Here is a 22,153-nt window from a genome sequence, read left to right as displayed (position 1 = left end):
ACAATTACAAGTAAATTTTGAGTATAAGTGCGATGATTGTTTCATGCCTTTACTTGATTCATGTTATTTCCAATAGTAAATGATAGGAAATTAAGCATATAAAGGAAAGCATGATTCGTAGATTGCTTTGAATACTTCTTCCTTTGTTATAATCTTTTTGCATGAAGGAGGAAAGCCATTTGTGATACCAACGATTTGCGAGTTTACTTTGAGTCAAGATATGTGTGTGCAACAGCTTTTTGCAAGTAAAAATACTATCATCCATGGAATTCATAAGTAGGAATCATTTCATCAAATCCATTTCAAAAAAATATTTTTCATAAGCGTGTACGAGAAAATCCGATTTTTAGCATTCTAATTGTTAAGCGAATCTGAAAATGAAATGAATTCGGACAAGATTATGCTACAGATTTTCAAATACAATCAAAACACATAATTTCTAACATGTTATTAAGGCATTTAATGGCAGTCAAATGATTTGATTATTCAATAAAGTTCGAAAAATAATTTTAACTAGTTTATGTATTCGGACACATCAACATTCCTAATTCTCTTCTTATGAAATCAAATTGTTCTTCTCTTAGAGGTTTTGTAAAAATATCGGCTAGTTGATGTTTGGTGTCAATGAACTCTATGATTACATCATGATTAGTAACATGATCTCGTATAAAGTGATGTCTAATATCAATATGTTTTGTTCTTGAGTGTTGTATAGGATTCTTTGTTAAGCATATTGCACTTGTGTTATCACATTTAATGGGAATATTTTTAAGATGAACTTTATAATCTTCTAAAGTGTTTTTCATCCATACAACTTGTGCACAGCATGCACTTGCTGCAATATATTCAACTTCGGTTGTTGATAGTGCAACCGAGTTTTGTTTCTTAGATGACCAGGAAACAAGGGCATGTCCTAAAAATTGACATGTTCCTGATGTGCTTTTTCTATCTAGTCTACAGCCAGCAAAGTCTGCATCAGCATAAGCAATTAACTCAAGATTTTCTGATTTTAGGTACCATAATCCTAGATTTGTGGTACCATTAAGATATCTAAGTATTCTTTTAACTGCTTTGAGATGAGATATCTTAGGGTTTGATTGAAATCTAGCACAAAGTCCTACATTGAACATGATGTCTGGTCTAGTTGCAGTGAGGTAAAGTAAACTTCCTATCATACCCCTATAAGTCTTTTGATCGAAACTTTCTCCACTTTCATCAATTTCTAACTTAGTGGAGGTGCTCATAGGAGTGTTAATAGCTTTTGAGTTATTCATATTAAACTTTTTTAGTAAATTCATAGCATATTTAGTTTGACTAATAAAGATGCCATTGCTTAGTTGTTTGATTTGTAAACCTAAGAAGAATGTTAACTCTCCCATTAAACTCATTTCAAATTCAAGACTCATAGTTTTAGCAAAAGATTCACAAAGAGATTCATTCGTGGAACCAAAGATAATATCATCAACATAAATCTGAACAATGAGAAAATTATTTTCAAAATTCTTGATAAATAATGTAGTATCAACCTTGCCTTTTATGAAATTATTTTCAATAAGGAAAGAACTAAGTCTCTCATACCAAGCTCTTGGAGCTTGTTTTAAACCATAGAGAGCTTTAGTTAATCTAAACATATGATTAGGGAGGCTATTATTTTCAAATTCAGGAGGTTGTTCAACATAGACTTCTTCAGAAATAAAACCATTAAGAAAAGTGCTTTTAACATCCATTTGAAACAGCTTAAAATTATTACTACTAGCGTAGGCAAGGAGCATCCTTATGACTTCTAATCGAGCCACAAGAGCGAAGGTTTCTTCGTAATCAATACCTTCTTCTTAGTTGAAACCTTTGGCCACTAGTCTAGCCTTATTTCTAACCACGATACCATTTTCATCTTGCTTGTTTCTAAAGACCCATTTAGTACCAATAACTAAATGGTCATTTGGCCTAGGAACAAACTTCCACACCTCATTTCTCTCAAATTGATTTAATTCATCTTGCATTGCAATAATCCATGAATCATCTTTCATGGCTTCGTCAACGCATTTGGGTTCAATTTGGGAGAGAAAAGCGATGTTGGCACAAAATTTTTTAAGAGATGATCGTGTTTGAACCCCTTTTGATGTGTCTCCTAAGATTAGCTCCTTAGGATGAGCATCTACATACTTCAAATCCTTGGGTAAGGATGTTTCGGAAGTGGATGCATTCAAGTTGCTAGTTGGAGACGGGGTTTCATTTAAATTCAAGGAATCAAAATTAACATCATCATCAAAATCGTTTTTCCTGATTTCGAAAATCTCATTGAAAACAACATGAATGGATTCTTTAATAATTAATGTTTTTTTATTGAAGATACGAAAAGCTTTAGAAACCGAAGAATAACCAAGAAAGATTCCTTCATCGGATTTAGCATCAAATTTTCCTAAGTTATCTTTTTCATTCAAGATAAAGCACTTACACCCAAAGACTTTAAAATATGAAACGTTGGGTTTTTTGTTGTTCCAAAACTCATAAGGAGTTTTGGTGAGTAAGGGTCTAACTAGAACTCTATTCAAAATATAGCATGTAGTATTTACGGCTTCAGCCCAAAAATATTTGGGTAGGCTATGTTCATTCAACATGGTTCTTGCCATTTCTTGTAAATTTCGATTTTTTCTTTCTACTACTCCAGTTTGTTGAGGATTTCTTGGAGTATAGAAATTATGGTTGTATCCATTGAGTTCACAGAATTCTTGGAAATCATGGTTTTGAAATTCTCCACCATGATCACTTCTAATTGACGAAATCATAGAACCCTTCTCGTTTTGAACAAGTTTACAAAACTTGGTAAAAGATCTAAAGCATTCATTTTTCTGTTTCAAGAAGTAAGTCCATGTGTATCTACTATAGTCATGAACAATGACGAAGGCGTATTTGCTACCTCCTAGGCTTGATGTAGAGATTGGTCCGAACAAGTCCATATGGATCAATTGTAAGGGCCTAGAGGTGCTTATTTGATTCTTAGATTTGAAACTACCCTTAATTTGTTTACCTAATTGACAAGCATCACATACATTATCTTTGATGAACTTCATATGAGGAATTCCTCTTACAAGATCTTTAGATGATATTTGAGTGATTAGTTTCATGCTAGCATGACCTAATCTTCTATGCCATAGCCAAGCATCCTCATTCAAAATCGAAAAACATATTTCATTACACAAATCATTGATGTCAATAGTGTATACGTTATTTTGTTTTAATGCAATCATAGACATGTTTTTGTGTGATTTTTCAATGATGCAAGCATTAGATTCGAATCTAACAATGTATCCTTTATCACATAATTGACTAATGCTCAAAAGGTTATGTTTTAAACCATCAACTAATAAAACATCTTCAATAAAGAAGTTGGATTTGTTACCTATGGTTCCTTTGCCAATGATTTTACCCTTGTTGTTGTCTCTGAAGGTGACATAGCCTTCGTCTATGCTTGTGAGCTTAGAGAATTGAGATGTATCTCCGGTCATATGCCTTGAGCATCCACTATCAAGATACCATCTCTTGCTCCTAACTTGCGATGGTATGGGTTTCTACAAGAAAGGATGATTTTTAGGTACCCATTTGCTTTTGGGTTCCTAAAAGATAGATCTACATTGTTTATCATATTGCATAGAGTTTATCATGGTTCCTTTAGGAACACAAATCAATTTGTTTGGATTAATTTTCTTGAATGAACAATAATGCGTCTTGTGTCCAAATTTGCAACAAAAGTTGCACTTGTTTTGGTGTCGAACATGTAAGATGGTGCCTTTTATGAAGGTGGTTGGATTTTGGTGAGAACTTCTCACAAATCCAATTCCACTTCTTTTGGGAATGTGACCCTTATTTGCAAGGATCATGTTCAATGACTTGCTACCAACCTCGAATTTCTTCAAGGTGTCCTTAAGTAGCAAGTTTTCTTTTTGGAGAGTTTCTAGATCAAGGCATTTGATGCATGAATTTAAACTATCATGATATTCAGTTTTTAACTTATCAAAATTACAAGTAAGACTATCATGCTCCTTTTTTAGCAATTTGTATTTTCTATTGATAATCTTGCATTCATCAAATAATTCATGGAAAGCATTTAATAACTCATGATAAGGTAAATTTACATCAATTAAATCCGTTACCTCTTCTCCGATGGCCATTAGGGCGTAATGAGCAACTTGCTCGGTGTTGGACTCATCTTCTTCGGATGCGCTCGAATCATCCCATGTTGCTTTGAGCGCCTTCTTCTTTGGTGTTCTTTTTTGATTTGGGGACAATCACTCTTGTAGTGTCCCGGCTTTTTGCACTCATAGCAAATGACTTGGTACTTTTTGGGTTCAAGTTTGTTTTTTGTGTCATTCTTAAACTTGTTTCTTTTAATGAATTTTTTAAATTTTCTTGTTAGAAGTGCTAAGTCATCGTCACAGTCCTCATCACTTGAGTTTTCTCTCAAGTGGTCTTCTGAAGTTCTAAGTGCCATATCCTTCCTGTTCTTTGGAAGGATGTCTTCTTGCTCTTCATGAGCTTTGCAAGTCATCTCGTAGGTCATTAATGACACAATTAGTTTTTTAAGAGGGAAGTTGTTTAGATCTTTCGCCTCTTGAATAGTAGTGACTTTAGGATCCCAACTTTTAGGAAGGGATCTTAGAATCTTATTTACGAGCTCAAAATCCGAAAAACTTTTTCCGAGTCCTTTTAGACCGTTGACGACATCCGTGAAACGGGTAAACATGTCGCCAATAGTCTCACTCGGTTTCATCCAGAAAAGTTCAAAAGAGTGTAACAAAAGATTGATTTTTGACTCTTTCACTCTACTTGTGCCTTCATGAGTCACTTCGAGTGTGTGCCAAATATCAAATGCGGTTTCATAAATCGAAACACGATTAAACTCATTTTTATCAAGTGCACAAAATAAGGCATTCATAGCCTTTGCATTAAGAGCAAAAGCCTTCTTCTCCAAATCATTCCAATCGATCATTGGAAGAGAAGACTTCGAAAAACCATTTTCGACAAGATTCCAAAGTTCAAAATCCATAGATATAAGAAAGATCCTCATTCGGGTCTTCCAATAGGTATAGTCCGTCCCATTGAACATAGGTGGACGTGTAATAGAATGGCCCTCTTGGTTTCGGGCGTAAGCCATCTCTCTTGGGTTTTAATCCGTTTGAGAGTTAACCCCGCTCTGATACCAATTGTTAGGATCGAGAGCACTAAGAGGGGGGGGGGGGGGGGGTGAATTAGTGCAGCGGATAACTTTCTGCGATTAAAATCGAAAGTTACGTTCGTTTGATAAAAACGATTTAGATGTAAAAGCTGATTCTAAGATTACTTTAACTTAAGATTAAGCAAGATGACGTTAAAGTAAATCTACGAAGGCAGTTTGCAGTTTATGATGAAAATCAGAATGCAAGCGCAAACTGAAATGCGACGTTCGTACGATAAAACCGGTTTACGTCTAAATGCCAATTTTGAAGATACTGAACTTTGAGATATGTTTTATAAATGCGCAGAAGGCAGTTTGCAGTTATGATTGAAATCAAAACGTAAACGTAAACTGAAATGTAATGATCGTACGAAAAAGCCGATTTATGTAGATTCGGAAAGCTCTGAACTTAGAAACTCGTTCGTAAAAGCGCAGAAGGCAGTAGCTATTTAGGAGGTTTGCAGTAAAGATAAAATGCTCAAAGTAAATGCAAACCGAGATTTAGAGTGGTTCGGTCAATCTTGACCTACTCCACTTTTGGCTTCCTCCACCGACGAGGTCACTGACGTCAACTAGAGGCCTTCCTTCAATAGACGAAGGCCAACCACCTTTTTACAGTTTCACTCCTTTTGATGGGCTTAGGAGACAACCCTTACATAAATTTTCTCTCCTTTCTTTACAACTCAAAACTTTGAAGAACAGAGGGAGGAGAACTTTTGGCCTTTACAACAATTTTGAGCTCTAAGAATCACAGAAAGAGATCAAGATTTCGAGTGTTAGTTCATTCCTTTCAGTGCTGAATGGGTGGGGTATTTATAGGCCCCAACCCAGTTCAAATTTGGAGCTCAAAACTGTCAATTCTTGGAATTCCGGGATCAGGCGGTTGCACCTCCTGACTGGGGCGGTTGCATCGCCTGGCAGAGCTCGAAGACTGAGCCTCTAGGTGGTGCCACCTTTGTCAGGGGCGGTTGCACCTCTCTGCCAGAGCTCGAAGACCGAGCCCAGGCGGTTGCACCTCTTGACTAGGGCGGTTGCACTGCCTGCCAGAGCTCGAAGACCGAGCTTAGACGGTGCTACCTCCTGTCAGGGGAGGTTGCACCGCCTAGTCTCGCTCGGAGACTGAGCCCAGGCGGTGCTACCTCCTAGCTTGGGCGGTTGCACCTCCCATTGTAAATAGGGTCCGAATGGGTAGATCCATTCGGCCCAATTTTGGTTTTTCAAGGGCCCAATTGCCCCAAGATTAAGTTAATGGGATCACCTCCCATTTTCAACTTAATCAATGTGCTAACTACGATTATTCCTTAGACATTTACTATAGCTTGCTCCGGTGCGTCAATCGCTTCTTCCGGCGAGCTTCCGGCGAACTTCCGTCGATCATCCGATGAACCCTCGGTGATGCTCCTGCGGACTTTCGGCAAACTCCTAGACTTGCAACGATACACTTGGCGAGTTCCGACGAGCTTCTTTGGCAAGCTTATGGACTTCTCGGATTTGTTCCCGTAGAACCTCCGACAACTATCTGAACTTCCGTCGAGCTCTCGAACTCCCAACGTGATCATTGTCATGACTCCGGGGCAACTCCTGCTACATGTCTAACTTTCATCGTAGTTAATCCTACACACTTATCTCAACACATAGATTAGACAACAAATGACAATTGACTTCATCATCAAAATATGAGATTCAACATATATATATATATATACATATATATACACTTATATATATATATACATGTATATATATATATATATATACATTTATATACACTTATATATATATATACATGTATATATATATATACAAATATGTATATATATATACATATATATATATATATACAAATATGTATATATATACATACATATATATATATAAATATATATATACATATATATATATATATAACATATATATATATATATATACATATATATATATACATATATATATATATACATATATATATATATACATATATATATATATACATATATATATATATACATATATATATACATATTTGTATACATATTAATATATATTTATACATATATATATGTTGAATCTCAGATTTTGATGATGAAGTCAATTGTCATTTGTTATCTAATCCATATGTTGAGATAAGTGTGCAGGATTAACTACGATGAAAGTAAGGCATGTAGCAGGAGTTACGCCGGAGTCAAGACTATGATCACGTTGGGAGTTCGAGAGTTCGACGGAAGTCCGGACGATCGTCGAAGGTTCGTCGGGAACAAATCCGAGATGTCCAAGATCTTGCCAAAAGAAAATCGTCGGAACTCGCCAAGTGGATCGTCGCATGTCCAGGAGTTTGCTGGAAGTCCGCAAGAGCATCACTGAGGGTTCATCGGATGATTGACATAAATTCATTGGAAGCTCGCTGGAAGAAGCGATTGACGCACCGGAGCAAGTTGCCGTAAATATCTTAAGAAACATCATAGTTAGCATGATGATTAAGTTAGAAATGGGAGGTGATCCCATTAACTTAATCTTGGGGCAATTGGGCCCTTGACAGACCGAAATTGGGCTGAATAGATCAGCCCATTCGGCCCAGGGCTTAATTTCCGGCTGTGCGGTGCAACCGCCCTTGACAAGCGGTGGATCCGCCTTAGCTCGGTCTCCGAGCTCTGCCAGGCGGTGCAACCTCCCTAGTCAAGCGGTGGCACCGCCTGGGCTCAGTCTCCGAGTGAGATTGGCCGGTGCAACCGCCCCTGTCAGGTAGTGGCATCGCTAGAGCTCGGTCTCCGAGCTCTGTCAGGCGGCTGTACCGCCCCAATCAGGCAGTAGTACCGCCAGAACCCCGAAAATCTGGGAGGTGACATTTTTTAGCTCCAAATTCAAACCATTTTGGGGCCTATATATACCCCACCCTGTCTTGCATGAAAGGGCACCGAAAATCCAATCTTACTCTGTGATTATTAGAGCTCAAAAGTGTTGTATGAGTTAAAAGTTCTCCTTCCTCTTTTCTTCCAAATTTTGATATGTCAAGAGAGGAAAGAAAATTCTGTAAGGGTTGTCTCCTAAGCCCGTCAAAAGAGTGAAACTTTAAAAGGGTGGTTGGCCTTTGCCTATTGAAGGAAGGCCTCTAGTGGACGTCGGTGACCTCGTCAGAGGAGGAAGCCAAAAGTGGATGTAGGTCAAGATTGACCAAACCACTCTAAAATTGTGGTGCTCACTGGTTTGCATTTATTCTTGCTGCTTACCTTACTGCAAACCTCCATACGTGCTTTACTTCCTCTCTACTTTTGTTGCACTCCTTTACGAACTCGCTTTCAAGTTAAGTTTTTGAAAACGGTTTTACGTCAGAAATGATTTCATCGTACGAACACAGTTTTAAACGTCGAAAGTTTTCCGCTGCACTAATTCACCCCCCCCTCCCTTTTTAGTGCTCTTAATCCTAACAATTGATATCAGAGTGGGGTTAACTCTTAAACGGATTAAAACCCAAGAGAGATGGCATACGTCGGAAACCAAGAGGGCCACTCTATTACACGTCCACCCATGTTTATTGGGACGGCCTACACCTATTGGAAGACCCGAATGAGGATCTTCCTTATTTCAATGGATTTTGAACTTTGGAATCTTGTCAAAAATAGATTTTCGAAGTCTTCTCTTCCAATGATCGATTGGAATGAATTGGAGAAGAAGACTTTCGCTCTTAATGCAAAGGCTATGATTGCCTTATTTTGTGCGCTTGATAAAAATGAGTTCAATCGTGTTTCGGTTTGTGAAACCGCGTTTGATATTTGGCATACACTCAAAGTGACCCACGAAGGCACAAGTAGAGTGAAAGAGTCAAAAATCAATCTTTTGATATATTCTTTTAAACTTTTCCGAATGAAACCGAGCGAGACTATTGGCGACATGTACACCCGTTTCACAGATGTCGTCAATGGTCTAAAAGGACTCGGCAAAAGTTTTTCAGATTTTGAGATCGTAAATAAGATTCTAAGATCCCTTCCTAAGAGTTGGGACCCTAAAGTCACTGCAATTCAAGAGCCTAATGATTTAAACAACTTACCTCTTGAAGAACAAATTGGGTCATTAATGACCTATGAAATGACTTGCAAGGCTCATGAAGAGCAAGAAGACATCCTTCCAAAGAACAGGAAGGATATGGCACTTAGAACTTTAGATGACCACTTGAGAGAAAACTCAAGTGATGAGGACTATGACGCTGACTTGGCACTTCTAACAAGGAAATTTAAAAAATTCATTAAGAGAAACAAATTTAAAAGTGACACCAAAAATAAACCTGAACCCAAAAAGGACCAAGTTATTTGTGTTGAATCTCGGATTTTGATGATGAAGTCAATTGTCATTTGTTGTCTAACTTATATGTTGAGATAAGTGTGCAGGATTAACTACGATGAAAGTAAGACGTGCAGCAGGAGTTGCGCCGGAGTCATGACAATGATCACGTTGGGAGTTCGATAGCTCGACGGAAGTTCGGACTGTCATCGGAGGTTATGCGGGAACAAATCCGAGAAGTCCATAAGCTTGCCAAAGAAGCTTGTCGGAACTCGCCAAGTGTATCATCGCAAGTCCAGGAGTTTGCCGGAAGTCTGCAGGAGAATCACCGAGGGTTCATCGGATGATCGACGGAAGTTCACCGGAAACTCGCCGGAAAATACGATTGACGCACCAGAGCAAGCTGCAGAAATTGTCTTAGGATTTATCATAGTTAGCACAATGATTAAGTTGGTAATGGGAGGTGATCCCATTGGCTTAATCTTGAGGCAATTGGGCCCCTGAAAGACCCAATTTGGGCCGAATGGATCTACCTATTTGGACCCTGATTACTGTACGAGGTGCAACCGCCCAAGCCAGGAGGTGCAACCGCCTAGGCTAAGTCTCCCAGGGAGACTGGGCGGTGCAACCACCCCAGCCAGGAGGTGCAACCTCCCTTGACAGGAGGTAGCACCGCCTGAGCTCGGTCTTCGAGCTCTGGCAGGCGGTGCAACCGCCCCAGTCAGGAGGTGCAACCGCCTGAGCTCGGTCTTCGAGCTCTGGCAGAGAGGTGCAACCGCCCTTGACAGAGGTGGCACCGCCTAGAGGCTCAGTCTTCGAGCTCTGCCAAGCGGTGCAACCGCCCCAATCAAGAGGTGCAACCGCCTGATCCCGGAATTCCGAGAATTGACAATTTTGAGCTCCAAATTTGAACTGGGTTGGGGCCTATAAATACCCCACCCATTCAGCACTGAAAGGAGCAACTAACACTCAAAATCTTGACATCTTTCTGTGATTCTTAGAGCTCAAAATTGTTGTAAAGGCCAAAAGTTCTCCTCCCTCTGTTCTTCAAGTTTTGAGTTGTAAAGAGAGGAGAGAAAATTTCTGTAAGGGTTGTCTCCTAAGCCCGTCAAAAGGAGTGAAACTATAAAAGGGTGGTTGGCCTTCGCCTATTGAAGGAAGGCCTCTAGTTGACGTCGGTGACCTCGTCGGTGGAGGAAGCCAAAAGTGGATTAGGTCAAGATTGACCGAACCACTCTAAATCTCGGTTTGCATTTACTTTGAGCATATTATCTTTACTGCAAATCTCCTCTGAAGCTTACTGCCTTCTACGCTTTTACGATCGGGTTTCAAGCCTTTTACTTTCTGAATCAGCGTTTAGACGTAAATCTGCTTTTTCGTACGATCATCATATTGCAGATTGTGTTTACATTTTGAGCTTTACCATAATTGCAAACTGCCTTCATACTCTTGCTTAAACTGCATCTTGCCTAATCAAGTGATTTACAAATCATCACTTAGACGTAAATCAGTTTCTTCGTACGAACGTCGGATTTCAGCTTGCGCCTATATTCTGGTTTTCATCATAGCTGCAAACTCCCTGCATAGATTAACTTTAATATCATCTTGCTTAGAATCGGATTTTACACAGAAATCGTTTTTATCGTTCGAACGCAGCTTTCGATTTTAATCGCAGAAAGTTTTTCGCTGCACTAATTCACCCCCCCCTCTTAGTGCTCTTGATCCTAACAATTTGCTACGAGTGCATAGAGCCGGGACACTACAAAAGCGATTATCCCCAAGCAAAGAAGAGAACATCAAAGAAGGCGCTCAATGCAATGTGGGATGACTCGAGCGCATCCGAAGAAGAGGAGTCCAACACCGAGCAAGTTGCTCATTACGCCTTAATGGCCATCGAAGAAGAGGTAACAAATTTAATTGATGTAGATTTATCATTTGATGAATTATTAAATTCCTTCCATGACTTATTTGATGAATGCAAAATAATTAGTATAAAATATAAATTACTGAAAAATAAGCATGATAGTGTTGTTAGCAATTTTGATAAATTAAAAACTAAATATCTTGATAGTTTAGCTCAATGTGAAAAATGCCATGATCTAGAAACTCTCCAAAAGGAAAATTTGCTACTTAAGGACACCTTGAAGAAATTCGAGGTTGGTAGCAAGTCTTTCAACATGATCCTTGCAAACAAGGGTCATATTCCCAAAAGAAGTGGAATCGGATTTGTGAGAAGTCCTTATAAAAATCCATCCACCTTTATAAAATGCCCCATTTTATGTGTTCGACACCAAAGTAAATGCAACATTTGTTGCAAATATGGACACAAAACGCATCAGTGTCCATTCAAGAAAATTAGTTCGAACAAATTAATTTTGGTTCCTAAAGGAACCATGATAAACTCTATGTAACATGATAAACAATATAGATCAGTTTTTGAGGCACCCAAAAGAAAATGGGTACCTAAAAATTATTCTTTCTTGTAGAGACATTCACCATCACAAGCTAGGAGCAAGAGATGGTACCTTGATAGTGGATGCTCAAGGCATATGACTAGAGATCCATCTCAATTCTCTAAGCTCACTAGCATAGACGAAGGCTATGTCACCTTCGGAGACAACAACAAGGGTAAAATCATTGGCAAAGGAACTATAGGTAACAAATCCAACTTCTTTATTGAAGATGTTTTGTTAGTTGATGGTTTAAAATATAACCTCTTAAGCATTAGTCAATTATGTGATAAAGGATATATCATCAAATTCGAATCTAATGCTTGCATCATTGAAAAATCACACAAAAACATATCTATGATTGCATTAAAACATAATAACGTATACACCATTGACATCAATGATCTTTGCAATGAAATATGTTTCTCGATTTTGAATGAGGATGCTTGGCTTTGGCATAGGAGATTAGGTCATGCTAGCATGAAACTAATCATTCAAATATCATCCAAAGACCTTGTACGAGGAATTCCTCATATCAAGTTCATCAAAGATAATGTGTGTGATGCTTGTCAATTAGGAAAATAAATTAAGAGTAGTTTCAAATCTAAGAATCAAATAAGCACCTCTAGGCCTTTACAATTGATCCATATGAACTTGTTCGGACCAATCTCTACATCAAGCCTAGGAGGTAGCAAATATGCCTTTGTCATTGTAGATGACTATAGTAGATACACATGGACTTATTTCTTGAAACACAAAAATGAATGCTTTAGATATTTCACCAAGTTTTGTAAACTTGTTTAAAATGAAAAGGGTTTTATGATTTCATCAATTCGAAGTGATCACGGTGGTGAATTTCAAAACCATGATTTCCAAGAATTTTGTGAATCTAATGGAGACAACCATAACTTCTCTACTCCAAGAAATCCTCAACAAAATGGAGTAGTAGAAAGAAAGAATAGAAATTTACAAGAAATTACAAGAACCATGTTGAATGAACATAGCCAACCCAAATACTTTTGGGCCGAAGCCGTAAACACTGCATGCTATATTTTGAATAGAGTTCTAGTAAGACCCTTACTCACCAAAACTCCCTATGAGTTGTGGAATAATAAAAAACCCAATGTTTCAATTTTTAAAATTTTTGGGTGTAAGTGTATTATCTTGAATGAAAAAGATGCCTTAGAAAAATTTGATGCTAAATCTGATGAAGGAATTTTTCTTGGTTATTCTTTGGTTTCTAAAGCTTTTCGTATCTTCAATAAAAGAACTTTAATTATAGAAGAATCCATTCATGTTGTTTTCAATGAGATTTCCGAAATCAAGAAAAATGATTTTGATGATGATGTTAACTTCAATTCTTTGAAATTAAATGAAACCCCTTCTCCAACTAGCAACTTGGATGCATCCACTTCCGAAACATCCTTACCCAAGGATTGGAAGTATGTAGATGCGCATCCTAAGAAGCTAATCCTAGGAGACACATCTAAGGGGTTTCAAACACATTCTTCTCTTAAAAATTTTGTGTCAATGCCGCTTTTCTCTCCCAAATTGAACATAAATGTATTGACGAAGCCATGAAAGATGATTCATGGATTATCGCAATGCAAGATGAGTTAAATCAATTTGAGAGAAATGAGGTGTGGAAGCTTGTTCCTAGGCCAAATGACCATTTAGTTATTTGTACTAAATGAGACTTTAGAAATAAGCAAGATGAATATGGTATCGTGGTTAGAAACAAGGCTAGATTAGTGGCCAAAGGTTTCAACCAAGAAGAAGGTATTGATTACGAAGAAACCTTCGCTCTTGTGGCCAGATTAGAAGCCATAAGGATGCTCCTTGCCTATGCTAGTAATAATAATTTTAAGTTGTTTCAAATGGATGTTAAACGTGCTTTTCTTAATGGCTTTATTTCTGAAGAAGTTTATGTTGAACATGTCACGCCCCTCAAAATATATCCATGATATTAAAATTTTTCATCATCACCAATCTAGGATCCAAACACACATTTGAGGACACTGAAAAACATTCTATCAAACTCACATCTATAAAACCTGTGCAGTTTATAATCATATATCACATCACTCGATAATTCACATTTATGGCAACCCAAGCCAACTTGACAAACATGAACAACATTTATAAATCCACAAGCTAAATAAATTATACAATCAGAACTCCAACTATTCACAACAAGTTCATATCGTCATAAATTAGACTTAACATTCCAAAATTCCAAATAAGAGAGATCTTCTAACACTTTTACACAGTATATCCATTTCGATTCATCAACAACATTTCATTACATACAAAATATGCTTATACTACAATAGCATAACAACCAACAAGACTTGCCCATAATTCTGAATAGCTATCCACTGCCTCAGCCCAAATCAAACATCTCAAAAGGTGACAAGCTGACCTGAAAGATTTATATAACAACGGAATGAGCTAAAAACAGCTCAGCAAGTGACAAAGCATATTCAGAACAAAAAGAATGGTTTCAAACAAGTAAGGTATCATAATGCAAGGCAGAATACAAGAATTCTCAAGGATACCATTTCATTAGATACAAAATCATATATATCATGTCATTCAAAACATATTTGATTCATAACAAATGGAGCACAGAGTAATTGGAGTATATCAATAGCGTACGAGATGATCCGGAGCATATTAATGGCAAATAGGAAGTTTCGAAGCATATCAATAACAAATGAAACATATCGGAGCTTATCAATGGCATATAAATTGTTCCGGAGCATATCAACGGCATATGGAACATTTCGGAGCATAACAAAGGCATATGAAATGTTTCGGAGCATATCAATAACAAATGAAATATTTTGGAGCTTATCAATAGCGTATGAAATGTTCCGGATCATATCAACGGCATATGGAACATTTCGGAGCATAACAAAGGCATATGAAATGTTTCGGAGCAAATCAATAACAAATGAAACATTTTGGAGCTTATCAATGGCGTAGGAAATGTTCCAGGATAATATTAACGGCATATGGAACATTTCGAAACATATCAACAGAGAATGAACCATTTCAGAGCATATCAATAACAAATACCGTACAGAAGCTCAAATGTCATCTTTAACGTTGCAAACATATCAATCTTATCCAAAGCATGTACAGAAACACATAACCAAAGCTCTGGATATCATATCAAACATACAGAAGGTGTAGTGGGATCTCAGTTAGAATGTGATTCATCCATTTCTGAATGACCACCTGACAAAAGTCTCCCACGTCTGGGAGCTCCATCCACCCATGTCTAGGTGAAGTCAGAGGGGGCCGGCAGAGCATCGCAGGCTCTAAGCACATACCCTTTACCATTTCTGGCAAAGGTCCAGAATAACACCCTTTACCATTTCTGGCAAAGGTCCAGAATAACACCCTTTACCATTTCTGGCAAAGATCCTGACAATCCCACAACACCAGAGTACAAGAGGGCAGTTTTAACAATAAGTAGCACATATCGGAAGCATACGCGGAACAACAAAATGTACATGTGCCTTTACGAGTCAATATGAAGTAAGCAATAATATTTCACAATGATATTCAGATTTTGAAAGGAAATGGAATAGGCACATATCGAAAGCAAATGCGGAACAATGGGATACACATGTGCCTAAATGAGTCAATACGATATAGCATAACCGTTACACAATAGTTTTCAAGAATGTAAATAACTTTAAGGACAAGAGCATACAAGAATTCAAAGCAGTATTATAGAGCTCAATTGAATAAGAAAGCTAAAGGATATCAATTTCCAAAGGAATGAAACCAGAATATTAGAAATCGACCAAAACTCGATTTCTGGCAGAATACAAGAGGCACATTGATCAAATGATTCAAACTATCAATCGTGCTCCAATTTACTCAGAAATATATCATTGGATTATACTTTCAGATAAGACATGCTTCATATGAATTGAACTGTCCAATAGAGAGAGTTACAAATAATTTGGTAAACAAGGGTCGTAGAACAAAATCTCTGCTTAGCAGAATTCATAATGTCAGATTCAACAGATAACTGGGCAGGTGTTTGGATTCCAAATCTTTCAATCCATATATCAAAAGAAAGATCTACGAGTCTAGTTTCCAATGAAATAAGCTTTGAATAAATCAACGTTTGCAACAGGGACTTATAAGCAGTTCAGTATCAAAAGGTCAGAAATTACAATCCTTGTTTTGCAGAATCTGTAGGCTCATTAGAAACAGAAGTTTGGGCAGACGAACTTACTCCGAATTCTTAAAATAACCTCTCAAAACAAAGGTTTATGAGTCTATATTCTGATCAAATAAGTTTTATCCAAATCAGATGTCAACACATGAAGTTATAATCATAACAAAGTAGAAAGGTCAGAATCTTGGAAGTTGCACAGATTCGAATCCTTACGTCTAAACAGGGGGTATATCAAGTGCAAGGCTAGAACAATCCAAAGTTCCTCATATTCAAAGCAAATGTAGAGATAAAATTACAGTGAGGAAAGATCAGGATACTTGCAATAGGAAAGATTAGAACAATTACAAGAGATACGATCAAGAAACTTGCAATAAGAAATATCAGAGCAATTATAGGAGAAACGATCAGGGAACTTGCAATAAGAAATATCAGAGCAATTATAGGAGAAACGATTAGGGAACATGCAATAGAAAGGATCGAAACATTTGCAATAGAAAGGATCGAAACAAGCGGGAAACTTGCCTTTCGAAGGTTTTGATCCAAAGATTCGAAGAAGGTGTACGCTCGAATCCTTTGTCTACTTTTCCTCCGTCTCCTCTCCCTATTTCGTTTTCTGCACTCGTTTTCTTTCTTTCTCCGCAACTACATCTCGTGCCGAACATCGAGGCACAATCACCTGCTCTCTCTTACTCTCATTCCTTCTTTTTTTTTTCCAAACGCAGCTGCCACAGCCACCGCCGCTGCCGTTGCTACAGTCGCAACCCCTTCCACCGCACTGCCTTCTTCCTCCCCTTCTTTCGCAGACATTACTGCTGCATACGTAGTCGCTGCCGCTGCGGCCGCAATCCTGTCCGCAGCCCCTTTTTCCCCCTTTCCTTTCTTTTCTTTCCCAGCTGCAATTGCCGCAGTCGCAGTCGCAGCCATGGCCGCAGCCACCACAACCGCAACCTCTTCTTCCTCTCCTACTCTACTTCCTCTCCTTCTCTTCCAGCTGCTGCTGCCACTGCCGCAGCTGCCACCCCTTCTCCTCTTCCTCTCTTCTTACTCTCCTTCCCTTTCTCTTCTCCTTCCTTTCCTTCTCTTATTTCCCAGCGGCAACTACTGGAGTCACGGCCGCAGCCACGGCCGCAACCTCTTCTTGCTCCCCTACTCATCTTCCTCTCCTTCTTCTCTTCCAGCTGCAGCTGCCATCGCCACAGCCGCAGCCCCTTCTTCCCTTCTATTCTTCCTCTCCTTCCCTTCTTCCTTCCTCTTCCTCTTTCCCTGCCACAACTGCAGCTGCCACAGCCGCAGTCGCAGCTGCTTCTTTCCCCTCTCCTCTTCCTCCTCCTTCCTTTCTTCTTCTTCTCTTCTTCCTCTCCTTCTCTTCCAGCTGCGGCTTCTCTTCTTCTCTCCTTCCTCACCTTCTTCTTCCTGCTTTCCCTTCTCTTCTTCTCCTCTTCTTCTTCCCTTCTCCTCCCCGGCGTCACACACACCCACTCCTCTGTTTCCTCTGCAGGAAACAGAGGTATCACAACCTCTTCTCCTGCTTCCTCTTCTTCTTCTCTTCCTCTTCTTCTTCTTCTCCTCTTCTCGTACCCGACACCCCACACCCTCTCACTGCAGCCCATGCCGCAGCCATCGTTTTTTTTCTTCTTCTTCTCTTCTTCTTCTTCCTCGTCTTCTTCTTCTTCTCCCCGAATGCCCCACACGTCTCCTCTGTTTCCACCTGCAGGAAACAGAGGTGTTGCTGCCACCTCTCGCTCCTCTCCCTCTTCCCTCTCTTTTCCCTCTTCTTCTCCTTCTCTTCTTCTCCTCTTCCCTTTTCCTCCCCAAGGCCACACACCTCCTCGCTGCAGCCTTGCCGCAGCTATCCTCCTCTCTTCTTCTTCTTCTTCTTCTTTCCGTTTCCTCCCCAACGCCACACACCTCCTCGCTGCAGCCTTGCCGCAGCTATCCTCCTCTCTTCTTCTTCTTCTTCTTCTTCTTCCCTTCTCCTCCTCAACGCCCCACACATCCTCTCCTCTGTTTCCACCTGCGGGAAACAGAGGTGCTGCAGCCCTAGCTGCTGCAGCTGCCTCTCTTTCTCCTCTCCATCTTCCCTCTCTTCTACTTCTTCTTTTCTTCTCTTATCCCTCTTCTTCCTCTCTTCTTTTCCCTCTTCTTCTTCTTTTCTTTTCTTCTCCCTCTACTTCTCTTCTCCTTCTCCCCACACACCAGCGCTCCTCTCTCTGTTTCAGAAACAGAGAGCATGAGAGGCGGTGGGATAAAACCGAAACATTTCGGTTTTTCTCTTTTTTTTTTTCTTTTTTTGTAATTTAACAGTTTAGTCCTTGAAATTTTTATATTTACATATAGGTCCTCTAATTTACATATAAATCCTTATTAATAATTTTCAAAAGTGAGGGATATTACACTCTCCCCCCCTTAAAACAAAATTTAGTCCTCTAAATTAATCATAGCTCAATCGATGAAAAGATGAGGATTATGATTTATTTATTTCCTCCTCCCACTCTCAAATAGTTTCATCAATACAATACAATTACACAATTATCCAAGAGTGATAGAAACATTCTCCTCCTTGATCCTCAATTGATGGTAACCCGACCTTCAATCAATTTCTAAAAATACTTGCGCACCTTGTAATTAATCAAGCAAGTCGTTACTTCAGAAAATACTCGTTTTTATGATCACCTGATTCAACTATCCATAATCATTACAAAGCCTCAATGTTCCACCCATCTTTTTAACTAACACCAGAGCACCCAATGATAAAATATTAAGCCAAATAAAATCTTTATTTAATAATCCTTGTAGTTGTTTTTCTAATTCCACTTACTCAAATGATATCATTCTGCAGAGAGGCTTAGATATTGGGATTGTCCCAAAGACCAAATCAAAAGCAAAGTCACGTTTGGAGGTAATCCAAGCAAGTCATTCTGGGATACATTAGGCAAGGAGATAAATCATGTCCAACACTTTCAAAATAAAAGATCGGCTGATTAAATGTACAAAAAGTGATCATTTGTTATATACCAATCCATACTGGTATGATAGGAAGATAATCAATTCATACCAAGTATAATATCAAAACTCCAAATATCTAGGAGAACTAAATCAGCAAAAGTTCAAGTTCTCCAATAAAAATCAGACAAGAGGACCAGATTCAAGTTCGTTATCAAAGAATCTCCAATGATCGTATTTACATATAGCACATAATGCAGTGGTCTAGGTTGAATACCCAAGTGATAAGCAAAATATTACGAATCAACTCGTAGACATCCCGGACCCATGATCAAACAAATATTTGCATTCTTTCATAAACATGCATAATACCTTCGATCACTAATTTAGAAGTTTTAGAATCCATATTCAGTGATAGCATACACTCTGACATGGGCTGATGATTCATGAGGCAGTGACTCTTTTCTTCTTGTTCAAAGGGCAGTCTTTTATTTTATGATCCAACTTTCTACAAGCAAAATAGACTCCAATCACCCGAAACACAAATTGTTTCATAATTTAACTTATAATTCACACATGATTGAGTCTTTTGTGGTGACTTCCCTTTTCAAATCCAAATGTCATGACCCTCTTGTTATCACTTTCTGATTCATTTCCAATCACATTCTTATTGGTAAACTTGTCCTTATCATTCTTGTCACTGATCTCCAAAAATTCTTTTCATTTTTTCCATTAATGATCAGCCTCTACTTCAAATATAAGGTGGCAAAAGAATATTTTTTATTATCAGAATAATTTTGTACATCAAATATCTTCTTTGTTTGCATCATCCGTTTTTTTGCCACCAATGAAATTAGGTTCACCAAACTTTCATTGTGCTACTTTGATTTGATATCCGTGATCAACCCTTTCATCCCATTTAATTAATCAGAAACAATTGAAATAGTATGACCAAATTACCTCATCATCCTTGATTCCTAAAATGAATCAAAGAAAATTTCCACCAATCACTATAGTTCATTGAACCTCAATATATTTTGAACGTCAACATGTCAAATATTTCAGTAATCCTCAAACTATGCTCTGATACCACCTCTGTCACGCCCCTCAAAATATATCCATGATATTAAAATTTTTCATCATCACCAATCCAGGATCCAAACACACATTTGAGGACACTGAAAAACATTCTATCAAACTCACATCTATAAAACCTGTGCAGTTTATAATCATATATCACATCACTCGATAATTCACATTTATGGCAACCCAAGCCAACTTGACAAACATGAACAGCATTTATAAATCCACAAGCTAAATAAATTATACAATCAGAACTCCAACTATTCACCACAAGTTCATATCGTCATAAATTAGAATTAACATTCCAAAATTCCAAATAAGAGAGATCTTCTAACACTTTTACACAGTATATCCATTTCGATTCATCAATAACATTTCATTACATACAAAATATGCTTATACAACAATAGCATAACAACCAACAAGACTTGCCCATAATTCTGAATAGCTATCCACTGCCTCAACCCAAATCAAACATCTCAAATGGTGATAAGCTGACCTGCAAGATTTATATAACAATGGAATGAGCTAAAAACAGCGCAGCAAGTGACAAAGTATATTCAGAACAAAAGGAATGGTTTCAAACAAGTAAGGTATCATAATGCAAGGCAGAATACAAGAATTCTCAAGGATACCATTTCATTAGATACAAAATCATATGTATCATGTCATTCAAAACATATTTGATTCATAACAAATGGACATAGAGTAATTGGAGTATATCAATAGCGTACAAGATGATCCAGAGCATATTAATGGCAAATAGGACATTTCGAAGCATATCAATAACAAATAAAACATATCAGAGCTTATCAATGGCATATAAATTGTTCCGGAGTATATCAAAGGCATATGGAACATTTCGGAGCATAACAAAGGCATATGAAATGTTTCGTAGCATATCAATAACAAATGAAACATTTCGGAGCTTATCAATGGCGTATGAAATGTTTCAGAGCATATCAACGGCATATGGAACATTTCGAAACATATCAACAGAGAATGAACCATTTCAGAGCATATCAATAACAAATACCGTACAGAAGCTCAAACGTCGTCTTTGACGTTGCAAACATATCAATCTTATCCAAAGCATGTATAGAAACACATAACCAAAGCTCTGGATATCATATCAAACATACAGAAGGTGTAGTGGGATCTTAGTTAAAATGTGATTCATCCATTTTTGAATGACCACCTGACAAAAGTCTCCCACGTTTGGGAGATCCATCCACCCATGTCTAGGTGAAGTTAGAGGGGGCCGACAGAGCATCACAAGCTCTAAGCACATACCCTTTACCATTTCTGGCAAAGGTCCAGAATAACACCCTTTACCATTTCTGGGAAAGGTCCAGACAATCCCACAACACCAGAGTACAAGAGGGCAGTTTTAACAATAAGTAACACATATCGGAAGCACACGCAGAACAACAAAACGTACATGTGCCTTTACGAGTCAATATGAAGTAAGCAATAATCTTTCACAATGATATTCGGATTTTGAAAGGAAATGGAATAGGCACATATCGAAAGCAAATGCGGAACAATGGGATACACATGTGCCTAAATGAGTCAATACGATATAGCATAAACGTTACACAATAGTTTTCAAGAATGCAAATAACTTTAAGGACAAGAGCATACAAGAATTCAAAGCAGTATTATAAAGCTCAATTGAATAAGAAAGCTAAAGGATATCAATTTCCAAAGGAATGAAACCAGAATATTAGAAATCGACCAAAGCTCGATTTCTGGCAGAATACAAGAGGCACATTGAACAAATGATTCAAACTATCGATCGTACTCCAATTTACTCAGAAATATATCATTGGATTATACTTTCAGATAAGATAGGCTTCATATGAATTGAACTGTCCAACAGAGAGTGTTACAAATAATTTGGTAAACAAGGGTCGTAGAACAAAATCTCTGTTTGGCAGAATTCATAATGTCAGATTCAATAGATAACTGGGCAGGTGTTTGGATTCCAAA

Source organism: Musa acuminata, chromosome BXJ1-7 (genome assembly GCF_036884655.1).
Source record: "Musa acuminata AAA Group cultivar baxijiao chromosome BXJ1-7, Cavendish_Baxijiao_AAA, whole genome shotgun sequence".
NCBI lineage: Eukaryota > Viridiplantae > Streptophyta > Magnoliopsida > Zingiberales > Musaceae > Musa > Musa acuminata.
Note: the sequence above shows the minus strand (reverse complement) of the source record.